This window comes from Culex quinquefasciatus, chromosome 3, assembly GCF_015732765.1.
Source record: "Culex quinquefasciatus strain JHB chromosome 3, VPISU_Cqui_1.0_pri_paternal, whole genome shotgun sequence".
Lineage (NCBI taxonomy): Eukaryota > Metazoa > Arthropoda > Insecta > Diptera > Culicidae > Culex > Culex quinquefasciatus.
In genome coordinates this window covers 22,828,798-22,854,221 of record NC_051863.1, presented here as the reverse complement: position 1 = coordinate 22,854,221, position 25,424 = coordinate 22,828,798, and the positions used below count along the sequence as shown (strand labels likewise).

The following is a 25,424-nucleotide window of genomic DNA, read 5'->3' as shown; positions in this document are numbered from 1 at the left end:
GATCCTGCTCAAATTTGGCAGAGCTGTTGATACTATCAAAACATGCAATAATCCCGAATTTCATCCAAATCGGACCACCCCCTCCATTTTTGTACCTCCCCAAAAAATCGACTTTTTGGCGATTTTTGACCAAACCTTCAAGTTTCAAACGACGATAACTCAGGAACCACAAATCTTAGAGGGTCGGTCTTGGACTCAATTTTTAAGGAAATTGGACGTAGAATCCATTTCTGTGGTCAAATTTTTGATTAATTTATTTTTTCTACCTGTATTGCGCAATTGAAAACTTTAAACGGCCGTATCTCAAAACACCCCAACTTATTTTTTAATTTGACCTCACCATCGTGTTCCCGGCCAATTTTACATAAGAATCACTTATCGACAAAAGGAATATGTTTCGTTCCAGAGATATCGAATTTTAAAGTTTTGTGTTTTCGAGAATACCTACATCAGCTTCATTCGCCGCATCTGCTAGAAGCACAAAGGCGGGCTGATCAATAACTGCTACCTGGTGTTCTAGGAGATGATTAATTTAATTTATATTTTCATAATTTTACGCAAATATTTATTCAAATGGCTAATAGGGAAATTCTGGTATGTTTGGCAGGTTAAGTCCTCGCTCCTAGTTTCATCCAATTTGCTCATTTTCACTATTTAAACAACAAATTTTGCAAAACTTTTGATAGAAACTTGCTTGTTCACTTCTTATTGAGCTATTTATCACTCGATTTCAGTTGAAAACGCTTTTAATCAGCTGTAATTGAATGCCAAAGCGCTGATATGGCAACATAAGAGGAACGCTGGAATTAGATGCTGTTCCCTACCTTGATCAATCTATTTTTGTGAAAGGAATATTTATTGGGTTATTTTACGTGTTGCTAACCGTTTTAGAGTACCTCCGAGGCCATGACTAGGGCCTTCATCATGAGCGGTAGCAAAATAGTGCCATTCAGCAAAAACCCCAAAACCTGCTTTATTATTATTATTATTATAGTTCATTATTGACACTTTACCATAATTTGGCAAATCCTATTTACGGTTTAAAAGATTGATCATATTAAATCAATTTTAATATTGTGAGCCAGCTCCATTTGATTAAAAGAATCCAAGAATGATGTAAGGAAAAAAATACTGTTGTTCGGACGGTGTCGAAATCATCGCAACTAAATTTGGGGAATTAGCCGCTTTTCAGCAGATCAAACTTTGTGATTTGCTTACATTTTTCAGTTTTATACTTTCCAGAAATCCTTTTCCTATTCCTTGTGATCGTCCTTCACTAGAGTACAACGTATCAACAAATTTTATTAATTTTTGTTCATATTTTTTACTCAGTAATGTATCGTGTACTTATTGTTCAGTGTTACTAACAAGATTAATTGCATTTTCCTGCTCGCTCCGTCGGAATCCAATTCTGCCCTTTACTGTGCGCGTTATTGCTCTGTCCTATGGGTTAGCACAGAAATTCACTTCATTCATTTTTTTGAGCAGATAAACATTCGTGATTCAACTCCAGTTTCCTACAGTGTTATACAGTCAATTTTTGCCCAATTTGATAAAGATTATTTATGATGAAATATTATTTCAATAAATGACCAGGTAGCAGTTATTGATCAGCCCGCCTGTGTGCTTCTAGCAGATGCGGCGAATGAAGCTGATGTAGGTAATCTCGAAAACACAAAACTTTAAAATTCGATATCTCTGGAACGAAACATATTCCTTTTTGTCGATAAGTGATTCTTATGTAAAATTGGCCGGGAACACGATGGTGAGGTCAAAAAAAAATAAATTGGGGTGTTTTGAGATACGGCCGTTTAAAGTTTTCAATTGCGCAATACAGGTAGACAAAATATATTAATCAACATTTTGATCACGGAAATGGATTCTACGTCCAATTTCCTTCAAAATTGAGTCTAAGACCGACCCTCTAAGATTTGTAGTTCCTGAGTTATCGTCGTTTGAAACTTGAAGGTTTGGTCAAAAAGTCGATTTTTTGGGGAGGTACAAAAATGAAGGGGGTGGTCCGATTTGGATGAAATTCGGGATTATTGCATGTTTTGATAGTATCAACAGCTCTGCCAAATTTGAGCTGGATCGGAGAGGGTAATTTTCAAATGCTGTTCCGCTTCAGATGGAATGACCCAAATGACATTCCAAAACTATGTCAATTTCTAACAATTTTTTGAACGGTTTAGTGTCTTTCACAAAGTTGTAGGTATCGATGAGGACTATTCAGAAAAAAATTGTACATACACGAGAAAAAACAAATCGTTTTTTATCAACTTTTTGTTCTCGTAAAATCTCAAGATTCATATTTTCGATTTTTTTTATTTTTTAGGGAAAAAATCGAAATTTTTGAGCCATGCAAGAGCAAATCAAATTTGCAATCGAAAAATACTTTACAGATGTGTAATAAACTGGACCGTTTTCAAGATATAGTACATTAAAGTTTAATTTTATCTGAAAAATTCCAGTTTTTCATTTTTTTTAGAAAATGTCCATTAGGGCGTCCCAAAAAAATAAAAAGTTGTCAAATCTTTGGTGCTCACCCCATACAATGATAGATTAGGATGTCAGGAACGATGTTTTCAGACAACAAAAAAAAACCCAAAAATAGTTTACAAATCGCGCGCGGAGTTTGAATGAAAAAAGTGCACTTTTTGAGTATTTTTTCAGAAATGCGCGTTACAATCATATTAAAGGTATTCAAATTTGGTCGTCTCGGGCTTCAAGTTATAGTTTAATTTCCCCTGAACCATAAAAACTTGTGTTTGGGCATGGCAGGGCGTTTTCGGGAGATGTATTTTTCAGCTAAAAAATTTCAAAAATCACTCCTTTAAAAGACCAAAAAAGAATTGCAGCCAAAACTAATGCATTCAGCTTATTAGAAATTTTACGGAGATCATTTTGCTTTTTTAACATTCAATTTATGTCCACGCAAAGCCGAGATATTTGCATTTTAGTGAACAAAAAGTGACGAATTTTCAACAAGTTGCGTTGGAGAATTTGAACGGTGTGCGTCGCGATCCTCACGCAGGATTTTCGTTGCCGTTTCCGTCTTTGTTGTCCCCCCGATTGTGCGTGTATTTCGATCCGGGCGGTTTCGCGTTTTCGCATTTTAGTTAGTTTTATCTTTCCACAGCCGGCTGTCTAAGATTGAATCATTTATGCTAAACTTAACACCAAATAACCGGGAATAGTCTCATCCGCATACTCCGACTGATTGCCTTGAGAATGCATAATACATCACACCATTAAACAAAATTTATTGATTATTGGGTCGCATCATCATCCTCTATGTTGAATCCTGGCCATTACCCTTACCCACTAACAAAATCCCAAGTAGAAGTAGTTTTCCGGCACACGCGGGGGTGTGGATATCGTATAGAACCCACCCTTGGTAGCAGCCTGTGCTAACTAACATTCCCGTCCCATTCCCTCGAGATCTACAAACTGACATGGCGGGCGCCGTTGGTGGCAAACGACTGTTTCCTATTCGCACCGGCTCTAGTTTTGATGATCGTGATGTTTTATCTTTTCAGCGCATTCATGCATGCTGTTGATAAGGGAAACATCATTTGATCGTTGAAGCGTGTGACCGGTTGTGCTGATGGGATATTATGGTCCTGTTCAGCAACGGAGAAGGACAACCATGGGTGGTCTCTCATGCTCATGCTCAAAAAGTGACGAATTTTCAACATTATTAGTATGGGCTTCTGTGATTACAAACGAGAAGGCATATATTTTGAATATTTTTATTCTGATCGCTCAAAAACGATATTTGTTAATAACATTTTATGAAAAAACATAGAAAATCTGATTGTTACGCGCATTTCTGAAAAAACTCGAAAATTGAACTTTTTTCGTTCAAGCTCCGCGCGTGAGTTGTAAACTATTTTTGGGATTTTTTTTTATTGTATCCTGACATCCTTATCTATCATTCTAGGGGTGAGCACCAAAGATTTGACAACTTTTCATTTTCTTGGGACGGCCTAGTGTCCACGATTCTTAATTCCTGAGAATATTTGTTTTCGAAAAGATCAAAAAAATTCCATGGAAGAAGTGGAACAATTACAAGAAAATTTAAGTTTGTCAAGTCTCTTCTAAACAGTCTTTTATTTTATAGGTCCAATATCTCAGAAACTGATTGTCTTTTATTCAATGTTTAAAAAATAAAATTGTGTGACTTTTTTAATCTTTTCGAAACAAATATTTTTTTAAACTATGGAATCAACCCTTACATTTTAATAGGGCGTAATATTGAATATTTGATCCCAATTACAAAATTAAAATATCGAAAAGATCAGAGAATTTCATAAATGTTTTTATAACATTGAAATAGGACCATTATTTTCTGAGATATTGGTACTACAAACTAATAGGATGTCTGTATGAGTCATAATAAACTTCACTTTTCTTGTTTCTTTTATTCACTGTATTTCAGTAACCAGTAGTTCAATATTCAATGTCTATGTTATTGAAAATTTCAAAAAAAAAAAAAAATGTAACGAATCTATGCATAAAAAATCGAAAAACGTATTTTTACAGGTAAAATAAAACTACCAATCGATGCAAAAACAAAACCGACATTATCTTCATTGAAAAGTTTAATTTCATTTTACTTGAAGTGACTTCATCTTGGAAATGGTGCACATTATCATAAAAATCTGTATAATTCTTTTCAATTGCATGGGTCAATCCATCTGAAGCGGAACAGCATTTGAAAATTACCATCTCCGATTCTGCTCAAATTTGGCAGAGCTGTTGAGACCATCAAAACATGCAAAAAACCCGAATTTCATCCAAATCGGACCACCCGCTCCATTTTTGTACCCTCCCAAAAAATCGACTTTTTGGCGATTTTTGAGCGAAACCTCTATCTTTAAACGACGATAACTCAGGAACCACACATTTTAGAGGGTCGGTCTTAGACTCAATTTTGAAGGATATCGGACGTAGAATCCATTTCCGTGATCAAAATTTAGATTAAAATATTTTTTCTATCTATATTGCGCAATTGAAAACTTTAAGTGGCCGTATCTCAAAACAGCCCTATTTATTTTTTAAATTTGACCTCACCATCGTATTCCCCGTCCAATTTAACATAAGAATCACTTATCGGCAGAAAGGAATATGTTTCGTTCCAGAGATATCGAATTTTAAAGTTTTGAGTATTTGAGATTTCCTTTAAAATTGAGTCTAAGACCGACTCTCTAAGATGTGTGGTTCCTGAGTTATCGTCGTTTGAAGATAGAGGTTTCGCTCAAAAATCGCCAAAAAGTCGATTTTTTGGGAGGGTACAAAAATGGAGGGGGTGGTCCGATTTGGATGAAATTCGGGATTTTTGCATGTTTTGATAGTCTCAACAGCTTTGCCAAATTTGAGCAGAATCGGAGATGGTAATTTTCAAATTTTTCATTTTTTCTTGCACACTTCAGGTGGAATGACCCTTGATTTTAAAATTAGAAATTTGGGATATTGAGAAATTGAATTATTGCGAAAACAAGTAAATTTAAAAAAAATGAATAAAAAAGTGAGTAACATTTTTTATGAATAGTCCTCATCAATATTTACAACTTTGCCGAAAAAAAAAAAACAAAATTAAAGTTTTTCAAAGTCCCTTAAACTACAAAATCATCCTCGTTGAATGAATTCGTTGAGATTATATCTTCCAATCGCCACATTCGTGCTCAAATGTGTAATGTGATCTGTCTAATAATGTTGTTTTTTTTTCTCGCTTGTTTTTATTTTCATGTCACTCTGGCTGATGGCAGCTGATCGATGGTGGTGTGGGTGGAAATCGAAAACGATGATTGATCGGTGGTTTCACCTGTCGCGATGTTGAAGGTGAGTATCGCAATGTTTATGGCGAGATTGGTTGTTATTTTTCTGTGGAATCAATTACCTGTTGAGATGTTCGGTGGGAAGATAACATTTTGTTTCGACTTTTAGGGTACCGCAGATAAACACTTTTTTTCTGTTAGTTTTGTATTTTTGAAGATAACCTCTCCCTTTCCAAGCAACAGTCTCAATACCATTTCAACGGTACTTCAACTTTTTCTTTCCCGCCATCAATTTGCTGCGTCCCTTCAATATCCGCCGCCGCGCGCGTCTGTCTGGCAATAAATCCTCGGATTACAAAAAAGCTCCAAATGACACACCGAGCAATAATAATTTTAGATAATGAAACACCAGTTCGCGCGATATTGGCCTAAAGTCTCACGAAAGAAGGGGGAAAAACAGGAAATTTCTCGGAAAACGAAAAAAAAAAACCAATACAAGCGTGCCGAAGAAAAACCGGGAGAAAGGCCGGCCGCCGAGGTGTTGCAAAACGGATAAAAAAGTTGGGCTAAATTTCGACCCAAGATGTCTTCATTAGCGCGCATTATGATGATGATAAAAAAACGACGACGACGACCAAGAGGGCTTGAGTGCCTGGAGGATGCGCGCGAAAAGACAATGTTCCTTGGAATAAAAAACTGAGAGATATCGACTTCTTCCGCAGAATGAACCCTCAACGTTGCGCAATATTATTGAGATTGCAAATGAAATTGCATTTTTGCAAAAATGTGTAGTATTTTTTAAATTATTATAAAAAAATTAAATAAAATTCTCAAAGTTTTTTTGTTAGAATACATTTTTTATTGGTAGATCTTAAATATTCGAAAGCAAATATGAAATTTTAATAGTTATAATCTATTTTGTACATTATTTGTATCATTTTTGCCTTTTCCGGCTTAATTAGTATGTTATTCATGTTAGCAACCATAGAGGAAAAAAGTGAGCAGAAAACGTTTTTATTTATTTTTGCTTGTTTTCCACATTTTTCTGTAAGTTGAATCATAAGCTTAAAAGATACAACAAATCACGTTTAAACATTGTAAAGGACACAACTATAATTAATGCATACTGACTTTGTCATAAAATATGATATATTGAGAATATACATTGGTAAAGTTACATGAAACAAGTAAAATAATGATACCCAAGGTTTCAAAATTATTTATTACATTCTTCCTAAATACTGTTTACATGAGGTTTCAAAATAAGTTTAAAAAATGATTTTGGTGAATTTTTGCAGAGGAAATAAACTATTTATTCCAGCTCAAATCAGGATTTTTTCTGGTACTTTTGTACCCGACCCTCTCCGATTTCAATGAAACTTTGTAGACATGTTATCCTAGTTCTATATAAGCCATTTTTATGTATATGAAGCCAATAGTACTCGAAAACAACATTTGAGAAGGGCGTAAGGTATTTAAATATTTTTGTATTTTGTAATTTTAAAAATTACTGTATCTCGAAGCCGTTGCACCGTATCAAAAAGTGGTCAAAGACAAACTTGTAGGAAATTGGACGGGCTTTCTGAAAAAAATACACTGAAACAAAAATACACGCCACATCTATGAGATTTTTTTATTATTAAGTCTAAAACTTAAATTTAAAGGTGATGTCACGATTTTTTTTTCGTTCAAAATTTCAACAATTTTATGGGAAATTGAAACAAATTTATGGAAAATTGGACGAGCTTTCCGGTAAAAATAGTTACGAGACTGAAAAACCAAGTCTGTTATATAGAAATTGCCAAAAACCACCAAAAAACTCGTTTTTTCAACATTTTTATTTTTAAAACCGCTGTATCTTCCCAAGGATTGGACATAGGACAATGGTCAATATGGAGACTTTTATGTAAAATTGTCTGGAAAATCGATTGCCACTACCGGGTTTTAAAAATTTTGACGTTTAGACCACTTTTCAAAAAAACTGTTTTAGTAAATGATTTTTGTATTTTTTTTTAGCAGAGACATACCATCCTGCATTTTTCGTCAGTCTTTTGGTAACATTTTAGGCTACTCCCTCAAAAATTTTGAACGAAAAAAAAATCGTGACATCACCTTTAAATTTAAGTTTTAGACTTAATAATAAAAAAATCTCATAGATGTGGCGTGTATTTTTGCTTCAGTGTATTTTTTCAGAAAGCCCGTCCAATTTCCTACAAGTTTGTCTTTGACCACTTTTTGATACGACGCAACGGCTTCGAGATACAGTAGTTTTTAAATTACAAAATACAAAAATATTTAAATACCTTACGCCCTTCTCAAATGTTGTTTTCGAGTACTATTGGCTCCATATACACAAAAATGGCTTATATAGAACTAGGATAACATGTCTACAAAGTTTCATTGAAATCGGAGAGGGTCGGGTACAAAAGTACCAGAAAAATTCCTGATTTGAGCTGGAATTGCTCGAGAGGAAAAAGATTTAAACTTTTTTTTTATTTTAAACTTTAGTTGAACTATTAAAATGCATTTTTTTTAAATCATAAAAAATGTTGTTTTGGCTGTCAAATGTTCTGAAGTTTTACATACATTTCACAGCTTGACACAATTTTTGAAAATATAAAAAAAGTCTGAAAATTACGTATTTTTTTTATTTAAATACCTTACGCCCTTCTCAAATGTTGTTTTCGAGTACTATTGGCTCCATATACACAAAAATGGCTTATATAGAACTAGGATAACATGTCTACAAAGTTTCATTGAAATCGGAGAGGGTCGGGTACAAAAGTACCAGAAAAATTCCTGATTTGAGCTGGAATTGCTCGAGAGGAAAAAGATTTAAACTTTTTTTTTATTTTAAACTTTAGTTGAACTATTAAAATGCATTTTTTTTAAATCATAAAAAATGTTGTTTTGGCTGTCAAATGTTCTGAAGTTTTACATACATTTCACAGCTTGACACAATTTTTGAAAATATAAAAAAAGTCTGAAAATTACGTATTTTTGAAAAAAAAAAAACTGGAAAATCAGTTTGTTTTGATCGTAAATATTTCAAACATTTCGACAGCCATTATATTTTTTGTGATTTCCTGAAAATTTCACAAAATCACGTATTTTTGAAAAAAAACTTTAGGTTTAGTTTATTTTTTACAACTTGAGCATGAAATGATCGGGAACTTTTCAATCATGTTTCCATTGCAATTTTTTTTTTAGATTTAAAGAAAAATCACAAAGCTACGTATTTAAAAAAACACAAAATTTTAGTTTTAACAACTAGGTCATTAGATAAGATTAGATCATTAGATCGGGATTTTTTCATTACATTCGAAAGTTAAATTTTTTAACAGTTCATTTTTTTCACAAAAAATGCGTATTTTCGAAAAAAATTCGAAATTTAAGTTATTGTATTAAACGATTGAGATCTTTTTTATATGTTTTGATTGTACCAATTCATTAGATAACTGAACTTCAGATAATCGAGGGTTTCGAAAATATAAACTGGAGTACAGGGCAGACGGTAATAACAAAATTCATGCCATTTCAATAACAAATATTGTTAAAATAACAGAAATTGTTATGGAATCTTCTTGAAAAATCAATTTTTGCATAAGGGTTTATTAACAGTTTATGTTATCATAACAAAATTTGTTATTGGTCTGATATTGGTTGTAAGCCAAAACAACTTTGGAATAACCTTTTTTGTTATGGAAGGATACCTGAAACTGTTATTGCGATGATCGGATTAGTTGTTAAAATAACAAAAAATAATAACAAAGTTTTGTTCGAAGAATAACTAAAAATGTTATTAGTCTGTTATTACAATAACAATCCAATAACAAAAAAATCATAACGTCCAATAACAAATCTTGTTATAAATAACATAAAATGATATTGGCCAAGTATTTTCAAATATCAAAAAATGTTATTCCCTCGTTATTTCCGTCTGCTCGGGGTATACATTAAAAATTCCCGATTATTTGATAACCCGGGCAGACGGTAATAACAAAATTCATGTAATTTCAATAACAAATACTATTAAAATAACATAAAGTGTTATGGAATCTTCTTGAAAAATCCATTTTTGCATAAGGGTTTAATAACAGTTAATGTTATCTTAACAAAATTTGTTATTGGTCTGACATTGGAGGAAAGCCAAAACAACTTTGGAATAACATTTTTTGCTATGGAAGAATACCTCGAACTGTTATTGGGATGATCGGATTAGATGTTAAAATAACAAAAAATAATAACAAAGATTTGTTCAAAGAATAACTTAAAATGTTATTAGTCTGTTATTACAATAACGATCCAATAGCAAAAAAATCATAACGGGGAATAACAAACATAAAATGTTATTTACCTAGTATTTTCAAATATCAAAAAATGTTATTCCCAAGTTATTTCCGTCTGCTCGGGAACCATATTATTTTAAATTTTTAGTATTAAAATATAATATTAAAATGTCTGAAAAAATCCCGATCATTCGATTCCCTTACTGTAAAAAACTAAAACTTTAAGTATTTTTTCGAAAATGCGTGATACAGTTAAACCTCGTATAAGAGCGCCTCGTATATGCAACTTTGCATATACGAGTCATTCCACCTGATTCGGTTTTGTCGCAAGAGTTGCATATGCGAGGTACAGGGCTTATGGGATTTTGGCTATATGGGAGACATGGGCTATATTTTTATAAAACATCAACTAAACTATACAAATTTATAGTGTTTTGGAATCGTTATGAAGTCAGCTATACAGCTACACCAAATTTCCATGGTTTACGATGTTCTAGATCATCCGAAACTTCGTCAAGTTAAGGTCTATGGGTTCAACGCCGTACAAGTATGAGTTAGGCGATTTGACTGTGGTTTTGGACCTCAGATCATATCCGGATAGCCTCAGGGAGGTTCAGGGACTAGTCTACCGATATGTGGTGATGTTCTGGGTCTTCTGTAGAGTCCCAGGAGGTACGTCCGATGGGTCTACCGCCGTAACACGGCAGAGGTCGGTGTTTTTTGACCTCAGATCATATCCAGATAGCCTCAGGGAGGTTCAGGGACTAGTCTACCGGTATGTGGTGATGTTCTGGGTCTTCTGTGGAGTCCCGGGAGCTACGCCTGAAGGGTCTACCGCCGTAACACGGCAGAGGTCGATGGTTTTTGACCTTAGATCATATCCAGATAGCCTCAGGGAGGTTCAGGGACTAGTCTACCGATATGTGGAAATGTTCTGGGTCTTCTGTGGAGTCCCGGGAGCTACGCCTGAAGGGTATTAGGATTTTTCAGTATTTTCAAAAAAGGTGTTATAACTGATGAAATGTCTGTACAACTCTCGATCATTTGATAATCATATTGTAAAAAACTACAAGTTAAAATGTATTTCAAAAGTACCTACGTAGCTTTGTAAAGAAATTGATTATTTAAATATATTGTGTTATTACATTTGAAATGCTTGGAAAAATCCTTTCATCAATAGGGGAGAGTGGGGAGACTTGATCCCCGGGGACACTTGATCCCAAGACTGTATCTCGTCAGCATGAGGGTAAAACAATTAGCTTTGTTCTAGAAAGTTGTGCGAAATTGACTAAAACTCATTGTAGAAAACAAAGAAAAAAATTAAAAAATGTTTAGATTGAGTTACACACATTTTTCCAAGCAGTGCTGCAAAAAACATCCAAGAGATCTTTTTTCTTTATTTTGATAAGTATAGAAAACACTCAAAAATTATTCAAAAAAATATTTTTTATACATGAATTGTTTGATAAACATATCAGCTCCAAAACCCTTACGCATTTGACATTAAATTTATCGTCATACTATTTTTACAATCAATTGTTTAAAAAAGTGCGTTTAGGGAGACTTGATCCCTGCATTTTTACAGTCACTGGAATCAGCCTCAAGATTATATAATTGAGCTGGGTTTTCGTACATAGTTTCCTTTAGTATAGTTGTACATAACTTACTGCAGTTTGAACCATATTTCAAAAGTTTTGTAAACAAAAATTACCAGCTTTTGCAAACATGCTCAATTTTGGTCTTAAAAAGAAAATTTTATGTTTTTGAATATTTTGCATGCTAAACTTGTTATATTTTGAAAACAAACGTACAGGTTTAATGTAAAATTGCTGTAACTTATAGAAAATTAAAAGTTTGGATGAATAAGAAACATTTTGCTTAAGATTTCTTCAAAATGTTTAAAGGGGGATCAAATTACCCCCAACATTTTGAAAATGCCGGTTTAAAATATTTTTTTAAAACGCTTGGCATGATTCGAAGAGTTTATCTGATGAAATATCCTTATCAGCCAAACATACTTGAATGTGTAAGCTTTCAATTCATGCAAAAAGTTCATAGTTTTGTGAGAAATTGACAGAGTTATGTGCGATACAAAAAAAGGGGATCATGTCTCCCCACTCTCCCCTACCCATATTGTAGTTACATTCATTTCGATTTTTTTTGGAGAAAAACCTTTTTTAACTTATAATTCTTTTGAAAAATTCGACAGTGTTTTCATAAAAAAGAATACATTTTAGATAAAAATGTATACATTTTTGAAAATAATTATCTTTAAGAAATAATGAAATATTTTTTTAAGATTTGAAAAAAAATCACAAAATTACGTATTTAAAAAAAATACTCAAAATTGTACTTTTATCAATTTGGGCATCTAATGATCGGAGATAGAATTTTTTCACAAAAATATGCATTTTCAAAAAAAAAACTCGAAATTTAAGTTATTACAATACAGGTATCAAACGATTGGGATTTTTTTTCATATGTATTGATACTAACAAACCTTTTGATAATCGAACTTAAGATAATCGAGGGATTTGATAATAGAGACTGGACTGTATATGAAAATAATCCGATAATTTGAGAATCATATTATGAAAAACCAAAACTTTTAGTATTTTGTGCAAAAAATGTTGTTTTGTGAAAATTTTGAGTATTAAAAAAATAATAGAAATGTTTGAAAAAACCTCGATCATTTGATACCCATACTGTGGAAAACTCAAATTTTGAGTATTTTTTTCAAAAATGTGTAGTTTTGTGATTTTTTTTTGTATTTTTATAAATTGTGTTGTAATCGATGAAATGTATGTAAAACTCTCAATCATTTGATACCCATGTTGTAAAAAACTAAAACATTAAATATTTTTGGAAGATACGTAGTTTTGTAAAAATTTGAAGTATTTAAGTAAATTGTGTTATTACATTTGAAATGTTTGAAAAAATCATGTCCATATTGCATTAAAATTTATTTTGAGTTTTTGTTATAGAAACACCTTTTTATCTATAATTCTTTTGAAAAAAAAGAAAAAAAGAAAAATTAAAAATGTAGAAATCAATTAATTTTCTCAAATTTTTCAATTGGGTGTTTTGTGGTACACATTTCAAAATCTGTGCCTTATACCTAAAAAGAACTCCTATTTTTTTTAATCATCTATTTTAAGGTTTGATCGATTCTACAAACATAAAGTGATTAGGCAAAATTTGCTCGTTCTATTGACCAACTTTACCTTACTTTTAGTTAAAAAAGTAAACATGCATTTCACATATTTGCTTATTTTTAAAGAATGATTTTCTCAGTTTTGAACTGAAATGACGCTTTCAAGAATATTGATAAAATTATGTTTAATTTGAATGGTTCAGCATTGCAGGGTGGGGTAACATAGGGCAGTTTCCCTACCATCCTCAGAAATTGGATCTAAAATTGGTCAAGGGGGTGTCCATAATCGACGAAATTTTCAAAACGCTTATATTGTTACTCTGCCTTCATCGAAAATCTGGCACGCTAGTGTTAAACATTCGATTTATCATTAGTGGGTTGAATCTTCCACCCTACAACTATTTTTCTGTTGCAATGCAATTTGAAATAAAATTATGATTTTTTTTTTCTGAGTCAATTTTTATTCAAAGAAGTAGGACAATACTTTCTTGAAGTTTTTAATTGAAATTTTTTATTTTAAAGAAGGACAACATTTCGTTAAAATAAATGTATTGTTTCGATTTCGCTTAAAATATATTTTTTGAGTTTTGAAGATTTCCTTTTATGTTTAATGTTTTAACACTTGATGTAGTGTCCAGTTTTTAACTTACGTACATATTATGAAAAAGCTGAAATTAAAAAAAATCATGCTACGTCACTTGTGAATTTCACATGTCACTTCTCAAAATTCATATGATTGGATGAAATTTCAGACATATTTTGTCTTCTTCTATTTTGATCCAAAAAACTAACGCAATTTAATAGTGGCGTGTCAAGGGTTAAGCTACCCACCAAGCGCTGTCGTCGGTGTCGAGAGGTCGTCATCTCGAGCTCGGCTCAACCCTGGAGTGTCCAATCAGCCAAAGTGCAGCGTTGTGACGACACGGTGGGGGGACAAAAATGACTTTAGAGCCGGCGGCGTCATTGATGCATCGCTTTTTTACGCGTGTAACGATCTTAACAACTTTTTTTTTTGCGCGTGCTGGTGGATGTTGCAGAAATTTCCACCTTCCGGCGGAGTTGGGCGAAACGCGCGGCCAATCCGTGGATGACCCATAATTTAAGTGCAGTCTGCACACGTGCTTGATTCTCTGGACGTGCCATTACTTTTATTATCATTGCGTTTTGATTCGTTCATAATTTCGTAAATATGACGCCAAATTATACTATTATCGTAAAGTTTGTTGCACATTTCGTTCTGCCTTGGGACTTTTTGTTGACTTCTTTACTCACTTTTGAAGAAGAAAATGTTTGAGAAATGATTAACGTCACCTAACAGACTAAACAGAGCCAAAATCAACCGGAGACTTCAACGATGGTACACGCCCAAACAAGCGACGAACTTAGCATTCGCAATGTACTACTACCCCTTTTAGGATCATTCTGCTCAAGTTAACCCCCAAAAAATCTTCAGCTTTTCCCCGTACAAGGCAAACGGAAGAAAAACCCCGTTATTCGCTTAATGCTGAATGTGAAACCCGACAAAAAAAAGACGACTTGGTGTGCATCAACACTAACAATGAGTATGTCGCGGGATGTTTTGCGGGATGATGCTGTGTGCCTTCGGGGGAGAGGGCAGAACGCGTGTGTGTGTGTGCCGGAAAACGCCCCTCAAAATTTGGCACAGATGCAGATTAACGAAAGTGATGCGATTTTTGAGGAGATTTGGGGTGGTTCTTCGAATTTTTATTTTACATGTAATTTTTTTTATAGATAATCTTAGCAAAACCATATAACTACTATATTTTAAATCAAAATGGAAAACTTTAAACTTAAAGAACCACCCTGGGATGGGCGTCCGGTTGAAATTTATCTCGAAGGTGTGACTGCAATTATGCGGGTTTCGTCCCGCAAAAATAACGCACCTGGGCAGTAAATCACACATTTGGCCCAACTGGCGCTGGGAAAGATTAAGTTAGTGGGCAAGGCAATTTAAATTATTTTATTGTAGAAAGCACATAACCCGCTTACTTTGAAGTTTTTTTCCTTGTTCAGGACAAAGCAACACAAAAAAAAAAAAAACGAAATATTAAAATATGAATTAATTATTGTTCTGGTAAATCAATTTAGACAATTTTTAATATTTTTTCAGGTTATAGAAAGTTGAAAAGAAATCTGCAAATTGCAAATCACTTTTGCTAATGGCACACAAACTCGATGAGGCCAATGAAAGTTTAAGTTAAAGATTTTAATCTCTCATAACCCTTTAAAATTTCCTCTGAACGTCAACTTAATAATCATTGTTTAGAATTGAAATGCACTGTATTTTACTTTTCAACTTCACTTTTGAACATTAAAAAAATAAGTGTTTTTTTTTATTAATTTGCAGCCTGAAATTGTGATAATTTAGGGATTTTGCGTCAAAGGAACTTTTATGTCAAATTCGAGGCCTTATTTAAAAAAAATCCGAAAAAATAAACAAAATTATACAATTTTTGTCGTTATTCAAAAATATTTTTTTGCAGGTCAAATGATTTTTTTGTTATTAGACGGGAAATTAACTGTAAAAAATTATTAAAATTCGTGATTTTTGTACTTTGTGTAGAGATGTTAAAGTTACTTTTTGCGTTTATGTTTTGTCGCGTCGTTTGTGTCTGTCGACGACCAACTTTTTTTTTTCTAAAATCGACCTTGAATTCGCGATCAAGAACTGAAATTACTCCTTAGGACTCATTAGGAACGGTGAAACAGCCTTCTTTTCTCTACCGAAAATAACAGATTCGAATAGATACACATTTCAAAACAAATGCTGCAAAAGTTCTACTTTTCAGCACTGAAATGGATACTGAAAAGTTGAACTTTTAAGCACTTTTAATGCATTTCCTTGGAATTTATTTTTTGATAATGGAGGAAGTTTCAAAGCATAAATACAAAAAAAGATCATAAAATACCGTATTTTTATATTGAAATACTAAAATTTTCAGAAAATACTGCATTTTCTCTATAACATTATAATTTCTGTATATCGCAATATGGGTATCAAACGCTTCGAAATTTTTCATAAATTTTAACTGTTTTAGAGATTTTTGAATGAAATATTAAAATTATCACAAAATTCCGTTTTTTTCTCGCAAACACTCAAATTTTTATAAATCGCAATAAAGGTGTCAAACAATTCGAAATTTTACGTGCATTTTTAATGTTTTAAAGTTTTTTGAGTATTTCGTTCAAAAAAACTCTTAAACAAAGAAAATGCAGGCAAAATTTTGCTTCGTTTGATACCCATATTGCGAATTATAGAAATTTGAGTGTTTTCGAGAAAATACAGTATTTTGTGAAAATTTTAGTATTTCATTCGAAAATCTCTAAAACAGTGAAAATGCATGCAAAATTTCTGATCGTTTGATACCCATATGGTGAATTATAAAAATTTGAGTTTTTTGAGAAAATACGGCTTTTTTTTTTGAAAATTTGAGTATTTCATTCAAAAAACTTAAAAACATTAAAAATGTTTGCACATTTTCGAACCGTTTGATATCCATGCTGCGAATTATAGATATTTGAGTGTTTCAAGAAAATACGATATTTTGTGAAAATTTTAGTATTACATTCAAAAATCTCTAAAACAGTGAAAATGTATGTAAAATTTCTAATCGTTTGACACCCATATTACGAATTACAGGAATTTGAGTGTTTAGGAAAATACGGATTTTTTTGAAAATTTGAGTATTTCATTCAAAAAACTCTAAAACAGTAAAAATGCCTGCAAAATTTGGAATCGTTTGATACCCATATTGTGAATTATAAACATTCGAGTTTTTCGAGAAAATACGGCATTTCTTGAAAATTTGAGTATTTCATTCAAAAAACTTAAAAATGTCTGCATATTTTTGAACCGTTTGATATCCATACTGCGAATTATAGACATTTGAGTGTTTCGAGAAAATACGTTTTTTTGAAAATTTAAGTATTTCATTCGAAAATCTTCAAAACAGTGAAAATGCATGCCAAATTTCGAATCGTTTTATACCCAAATTGCGATTTATAAAAATTGAGTGTTTTTGGAAAATACGGTATCTTTTGAAAATTTGAGTATTTCATTCAAAAAACTCTGAAACTGTTAAAAATGCCTGCAAAATTTCGAATCGTTTGGTATAAAAAAATAATACGGTAGTTTTTTAAAAAGTTTAGTATGTCATACAATTTTGCCTTCCTCACTGAGGTAAGGCTATAATCCTGCTCTAAAAATGAACTTTTTATTAAAAGCTCGAAGACCCACCTTCATGTACAAATATCGACTCAGAATCGAAAACTGAACAAATGTCTGTGTGTGTGTGTGTGTATGTGTGTGTGTGTGTATGTGTGTGTGTGTATGTATGTATGTGTTCAAAAATCTTGCCAAGTTTTCTCAGCACTGGCTGAACCGATTTTGATCGAACCACTTGCATTCGACTTGGTTTAGGGTCCCATACATCGCTATTGAATTGTTTGAAGTTTCGATAAGTAGTTCAAAAGTTATGTATAAAAATGTGTTTTCACATATATCCGGATCTCAATTATATGCATGTAAACGATGTCCGGATCCATCATCCAACCCATCGTTGGTTAGGTAATCAAGAGACCTTTCCAACAAGTCCACAACATCGAAGATCTGGCAACCCTGTCTCGAGTTATGACCACTTAAGTGATATTTATGTACTTTTTTGAAGCCGGATCTCACTTAAATGCATGTAAACGATGTCCGGATCCATCATCCGACCCATCATTGGTTAGATAATCGAGAAACCTTTCCAACGAGTCCACAACATCGAAGATCTGGCAACCCTGTCTCGAGTTATTACCACTTAAGTGATATTTATGTACTTTTTTGAAGCCGGATCTCACTTAAGTGCATGTAAACGATGTCCGGATCCATCATCCGACCCATCATTGGTTAGGTAATCGAGAGACCTTTCCAACGAGTCCACATAATTGAAGATCTGGCAACCCTGCCTCGAGTTATGACCACTTAAGTGATATTTATGCACTTTTTTGAAGCTGGATCTCACTTTAATGCATGTAAACGATTGTCGGATCCATCATCCGACCCATCGTTGGTTAGGTAATCAAGAGACCTTTCCAACAAGTCCACATAATTGAAGATCTGGCTACCCTGTCTCGAGTTATGACCACTTAAGTGATATTTATGTACTTTTTTGAAGCCGGATCTCACTTAAATGTATGTAAACGATGTCCGGAACCATCATCTGACCCATCATTGGTTAGGTAATCAAAAGACCTTTCCAACGAGTCCTCATAATTGAAAATCTGGCAACCCTGTCTCGAGTTATGCATAGCATAGCATACATAGCATAGCATTGGTGTCTACCCGTAGTTGCTACTCTGTTATTGACCAGGACCTCCAAGAATTGCTCCGTGGACCACAGATGAAGAGTAGGAACCAATCATCACCACTTCGCAACTTTCAAATGTCCCTATCATGCTAGCCAATCACAGCGCCGGCCACGACCAGTGGTAAGACACGGGGGAAGTGGATAGGAATTTTAGTCCGATACTTGAGTGATGAAGACCGCTAAATCAGCTGCGTCTTCGACAAAGTATCACGTGAGGTTTGAGGGTGTTAGTAAGATGGGTGTGAAGCCAGGATTCACCGTGGTAAGTGATGTGGCCGGTCAAATCTATTTATAGTCTTTAATTCTTCGTATGTTCTTGGATTCATTTTTAGAAGCTTTCCAATTCGGTTCACCAAGCTTTTTGTGGTGAATTCTGGTCGTGTTGAAAGTTCAATATTCGCCTAACAATTATGCAACCAGTGTCCTTGAATTCAACTTGCATTCAATATTGCATTTTCCTGTTCTTAGGTTCACACAGATTCCAATCAAGTTTCTTGGATTCTTATAGCATTCTTAATCCTTCTAGACAACTAAGCCTCGATGGTCTGGTGGTTAGCATTTTTGTCTGCTGACCCAAAGGACGGGGGATCGAGCTAATGAATTTTTCGTTCATATTCAAGTGTTCAGAATTATTCCTTCTTTCCATAATTTCTCGATAGGGGCAGATGGGAATCGAACCCAGAACCTCCGGCTTACAAAGCGAACAGCGTAACCATTCAGCCACGCCTGCCCCTTGGCAACCCTGTCTCGAGTTATGACAGATTAAGTTATATCTGTGTACTTATTTTTCTGGACATAAAAAAGAATAGCTGAAATATGTGTCCGAACCACTCATATTACTCATTGTTGGTAAAAAGTGTGGAAGGCATCAACCACATAGGTGGATTAAGTTGGTTTTTTTTAAAACAGTGCAAATGCCAGCATAATTTTTAATAATGTGATTTTAAAAATTTGAGTATTTTCGAGAAAATACGGTATTTTGTGATTGTTTTTAGTATTTATACTTTGAAACTTACCATATTATCAAAAAAATATTTCCTTATAGGAAGCTTGAAAATTCAACAATTTTAGAAATATATTAAATACAAGCTATTGCTCGTTTTAGCTGAGCAGTTCTCTACGGAATCGGTCATTTTTATTTAATTTTATTTTTTGTATTTGGACTACACTTCAAAAAATGATACACGGTAATTTTTTTTGGTGATTTATAATTTCACTTTTTGATTTGCACTTGATTTGCAAAAAAACACTATTTTTATTTTTTTTATTATTCGATATGTTTTAGAGGACATCAAATGCCAACTTTTCCGTAATTTCCAGAATTGGCAAAAAATCTTTGACCGAGTTATGATTTTTTGAATCCATATAGATTTTTTCAAAAAATCTAAATATTGGTCGCAAAAATTTTTCAACTTCATTTTTTGATGTAAAATCGAATTTGCAATCAAAAAGTACATCAGTGAATTTTTGATAAAGTGCACCGTTTTCAAGTTATAGCCAATTTCGGGTAACTTTTTTGAAAATAGTCGCAGTTTTTCATTTTCTAGAATTAGTGCCCATGTTTGCCCACCTTTGACTAACATTTAAACCGGGCCAAACTTGCAATATTACTCCCTTTTGAACTGTTAGTCTTGATTTTAAATTTTTGAAAATATTTTTTTCGAAGAGATCGGAAAATTTCAAGAATGTTTCATATTTTAACATTGTAAGTCGGACCATTAGTTGCTGAGATAAATATTGACATTAGAAAATGGTGCGTTGTTAGAAAACATCAATTTTCCTGTTTTTTAACCTTTGCATGGCAATATCTCTGCACTAAGGGTCGTATCAACAAAGTTCAAAAAAGCAAAATTTAGAGAATTTTCTCAGCTTTTCAAAAATATTTTTTTTTTCAAAGGTGGGCAAACATGGGCACTAATTTAAAAAAATGAAAAACTGCGACTATTTTCAAAAAAGTTACCCGAAATTGGCTATAACGTGAAAACGGTGCAGTTAATCAAAAATTCACTAAAGTACTTTTTGATTGCAAATTCGATTTTACAAATGAAGTTGACAAATTTTTGTGACCAATGTTTCGATTTTTTGAAAAAATCTGTATTGATTCAAAAAATCATAGTTCGGTCAGAGATTTTTTGCCCATTCTGGAAATTTCTGAAAAGTTGACATTTGATGTTCTCTAAAACATATCAAAAAATAAAAAAAATTTAAAAATAGAGTTTTTTTGCAAATCAAGTTTTAGTGACAGAAAGTTAATTAAAAAATCACCAATTTTTTTATCGTGTATCATTGCCGAAGACACCAAATCGATCAAAAAATTCCTTCAAAAGAAACAGATTTTTGAATTTTCACGTATCATTTTTGTACGGACAGCTGCCAAATTTGTATGGAAAGTTATATGAACGAACTAATGATGCAAAATGGCTTCTTTGGGCATACCGAAGGCACCAACAAAGTTTCAGCCGTATTAAAAAGTACAAAAAAATCGAAACCAGGAACTTTGCTGTCTTCATAAGAGTTGTTACAAACGGGAAGGGGCAAAATTTGGCTTGATTGAAAATTTGCGTGGTGGAGGATTAGGGTGATTTTTAAATACTTCTTTTGCACAATTTTTTTTGGGAATTTTTCGTTTGCTTTAAAGTTGTTGGGCTTGTTAATCCTAGCAACTTTGTCGAAGACACCAACATTTTATCTTGCAATCTAAGCCTTCTTTTAACAAAATTTAGAAAAAAGCATTTGAGCAAGTCCTCAATAATCAGATTTTAGAATTTAGGAATTCATGGTTATGTTTTAGTGAAAAGTGGTGGCGGAGATACTCTAGAAAAACACACATATTTTCGTTTTTAACATGTCAATTTAGATTTATGGGTCAAAAGTTACAGCCATTTTAAGGGTAAAAAAATGCAATTTTGAAACTCAAATATCTCGAAAAAGCGCAAACAAAATTTGTTGCGCAAGTTTGCATTCGAAACTAAGATACCTCGAGCTTGAAGAAAAATACACCTGGGATTTTCAGGGTTTGTAGTGATCTCCCCTGCAATGTTAGAATTACAAAACCAACATCTTAATTTTCAAATCTGTAAAAAAAAATCTCTTCACATTTGCAACAATTTTTTTGCTGTTTTTTTTTGTTTTTCAAAAAATGTTTCAGGGGCATCTTTTAAATCATTTTTCAAACAATATTTTGAAAGATTTTTCGACAGTACTCAAAAGCGATAAATAAAAATAAATTGTTCATATCTTGACTTACCACAAGTCCTTTTCTAAGATGATGAGAATTTTGCATGCACAGATTTCCACCCCAATCATCTAACGCGCACCCATAAACCATAAACGGTGCACCGCTCACAAATTCCTCGTCCTCGTTGTTTTTCCAAGCTGGTCGAGGCAATTTGTCACTGCGTCGGCCAATCGGCCAATTGCTCAAAGCATCAGTGTGTGGGCTGTTTTCCCCTCCTCCCATATGCGGTTCTCAAGCTCCCTCTAGGGACAAGTTTGGCGTCTATCAAATCATAGAAATCAATCAACTAGCCAATAAATTTCCTAACGCTACCACCAATCTCAACCTCCCCGTAACCTAAAAAGAGGGTGGGGGGAGGAAAATGGCTCTCTGGGAGACATAAATCAACTGCCATAAAGACACGTGCGTATGTCTGTGTGTACTGGTATGCTAATCAAACATCGTTTCCCATTTGCAAAAAAAAATGAAGGAGAAAAAAAAAGAGCTGGATAATGTTACACACGCTGCAATCAAGCAGCTCTCCGCGAAGGAAGAACCTTGGGAAACCTTGGAAGTCGGGAATGTCGAACATGGAGTCGTCGTCGTCGTCGTCGTCGTCGTCGTTCAAGCCATGCATCGCGGGTAGTGTACCTTATCTCGAGAGGAACGCGTTCCGCGTGTCCTCGCGGGGCAACATTTTGCTCAAAGTCGAGTTTGGGCGCGGAAAACAAAATCCAAGCAAATGTTTTGTACTTCTTGTCCTGATCTACACAAACTCAACCCGGCACACAACCGCTCTCTCCTTCCACCACGCGGCTGGATTTCAGTTATAAATTTTATTTTATCATCTTTGTTCTGTCATTTATGCTGTCAGTATGAAAATATGCAATTTATCAGTTTAATTGTCAATATTTGATTCCCTTGGTTCGTGTTTTTCGCGGAGCGCGAGACGACGACGACGACGATCTTTGGGTCTGGGGACCAGAGCCCAGAGATAGCGGAATCGGTTCGTCCGGTCCGGGCTTCTCTTGCTAAAGTTGTGGGTATTTCAATGAAAGTCGAAATGAAGACCGTTTGCTGGTGGCGGTAGCAGTACTGGCGATGGAAGAGTATGGGATTTTACCTTTGGATAATTTGAAAACATACGAAATTCAACCTTGAAAGTAATAAACTAAACAATGTTTCAATGGGAAAACATCAATCTAAATAAGCTTACTCAGAATTGGTGGAACAAAAAATTTCTGTTCCATTTACTAACATTATAGTTTGGTTTACCAAAATAATAATATTTTGCCCGAAAGCTTGTTGGCTTAAACGAAAAATTAGTTGGGCTTACGAGCAAAACTGCAGCAAAAGGAAAATTATGGTTGTATTGCAAGCAAAATTATCATTTTGCGAATCATTAACTAAACAACTTTTGGAAATGTTCCAAAATCAGTTGGACTTACCAAAACAAAGTAAAAAAATACTAGACTAAATAACGTAAAAAAAACTATTAAAACCAGCCCACACGTATAGAAATCTTGTAAGCAGTGCAGTTGTTATCCTGAGCTGAGATATGGACTACCTTTCAACAGCTGATTTGTTCGAAATGGAGAGAGAGTTTAGTGGTACTAAGCAGAACAAATTGGACAGAGAAGGAAAAAATGGAAAAATATTCTTCGAAATACTCTATGTTTTGGAATTTGTTAACATTGAAATGTTTCCAAAGACGTCTACATTTTTTCCGATTTCGAACAACAATGTTGTCGATTTTGAAATCATTTACCTCGAAATCGAGATAAATTTTGACGATTTTGAAAACTTTTTAATGTTTACGAATTCGAAAACTTAGATTTATCGGATATTCTATCGGATTTCTATGAGTGCAAAGACTATGTGAATAGAACCAACTTTCAAAACCAACAATAAGAAAATTTGTTATTTTTTTAGCTTATTTTTACTAGCTTTTTGAGACCGATGCTTGATTAAAGTAATTTCCCTATTCGATAACCAGTTTTATGACTATTGGAAAGTATTGAAAAAATGTTTTTTTTTTATTTCTTGTGAAATCATATCGAAAATAACTACATTTTTTTACAAATGTGGCCCCTTTTTTAAGTTATAAGGATTTTTAAGCTTAAATGTCGGAAAAAGCTTGCTTTCTAGCAATTAAAAAAAAAATTAAAGGAATCTAACTACTGCGAAAAATATGCCTGCAAGGTTGGGAAAATTTCCTACAATTTTATTTTAAATTTAGTTTGGCGCCTTCACATACAAGAGTTTGGTATGATTTAATGTTATTTTACCATCTACACCCAAAGTTAAAGAACGAGGGGATAGTCCTCACGAAAAGAAACGTGAAGAAAGTGCCATTTTGCGAGAGTATAGTCCTCTCGCGTGTTCATTCGTTCATTGGAACAGTTCATTCTATTGTGTGGCTTATATGGACAAATGACCGCCACTTAGTCACCGAACCATAGTGGCCCATACGGCAAAGGCACGGTTCAATATCCCGAAGGTCTTGGGTTCGAGTCTCAGCACCGGTACTTTTTTCTTGATAAATGAACTTTTTTTGAAGATGAACCCAAGAGTAAAGTACTCTCGGTAATTTCGGGATTCATCCTCTCAGTCCACACACAGTACCATTTTATTACCGAATCGTGCTCTTTATCCTCTCGTATGCCGATGTCCAGTTCTGGGTGTATTATAGGGCAACCAAGAGCACATTTTGGTCCCTGTTATTTGCCCTAGTAATACTAAAATTTGGTATTCCCGTGTTATTTACCCCTGCTCGGGGGACTGCTCGTTGCTGGGATATAGCCTATTATATTTTAAAATTGTGATGCTTCTGTCCTATTTCGTTCTGACTGGACAGGATTTCTAGCGAGTTTTGCACATGGCACAAGAGAGCACAGAGGCATCAACCAGCTTTGTGCCTTTCTCACTGAGGAAAGGCTATAAAATCGCTCGGAAAATTAACTTCTTCAATAAGCTTCCAAGATACATATTTACGTGTACATATCAACTCAGAATCAAATTCAGAGCAAATGTTTGTGTGGAGATGGATGTCGATTATTTTCTCACTCACTTTTCTCAAAACTGACTTCACTGATTTTGTCCGGATCCGTGTTTTTAGATCTTTTTTGAAAATCATTAAATTTGGTGCAGTACTTCGTTATATTATATTTAAAAACGGTTTTGGTTGGTACGAAATAGAGTCATTATTCCGCACAGTGTTTTCAAATGGTTCAATAAATTTGTCACTCAAATTTGTAGATTTTTGCTTTCGGATTGTGTGTTTGCCAGACTTTTATGAGGAAGGCAGCAACCGTCTTCTGGCGGATTAGTTTTACAAATGACGATATTTCAGAAATTATACAATACAAGTTTTTTGTTTAATTGTCTGCTCTTATTAATAAAAATTATGTCAAGGTTTAAGAAACAAGGCTAACATTTGAAAATGTTGGAAAGAAGAGCATCAAGCTTTTTCAAAGTGAATCATGAGAAGCTTTTTCAAGTTTTAATGAGAAGAACACAAAAAAAAACACAACACATTCAAAGGAGAACATAATGTTTCCAAGGGTTGCTTTTCCTTTAAAGAATATTTTTTATCTGCAAAAAACTGTTTTT

General features: G+C 33.7%; 1 protein-coding gene across 1 annotated transcript in view; it reads left to right on the top strand.

The window, feature by feature from the left end:
- The first annotated feature begins 5,772 nt into the window (after nucleotides 1-5,772).
- LOC6034919 (tetratricopeptide repeat protein 28) overlaps nucleotides 5,773-25,424 on the top strand; it is a 304,947-nt gene continuing 285,295 nt past the window's right edge. The window contains exon 1 of the mRNA XM_038258885.1: nucleotides 5,773-5,844. The gene's annotated coding sequence lies outside the window, so the exon portion shown is untranslated. The remainder of the gene's footprint in view (nucleotides 5,845-25,424) is intronic.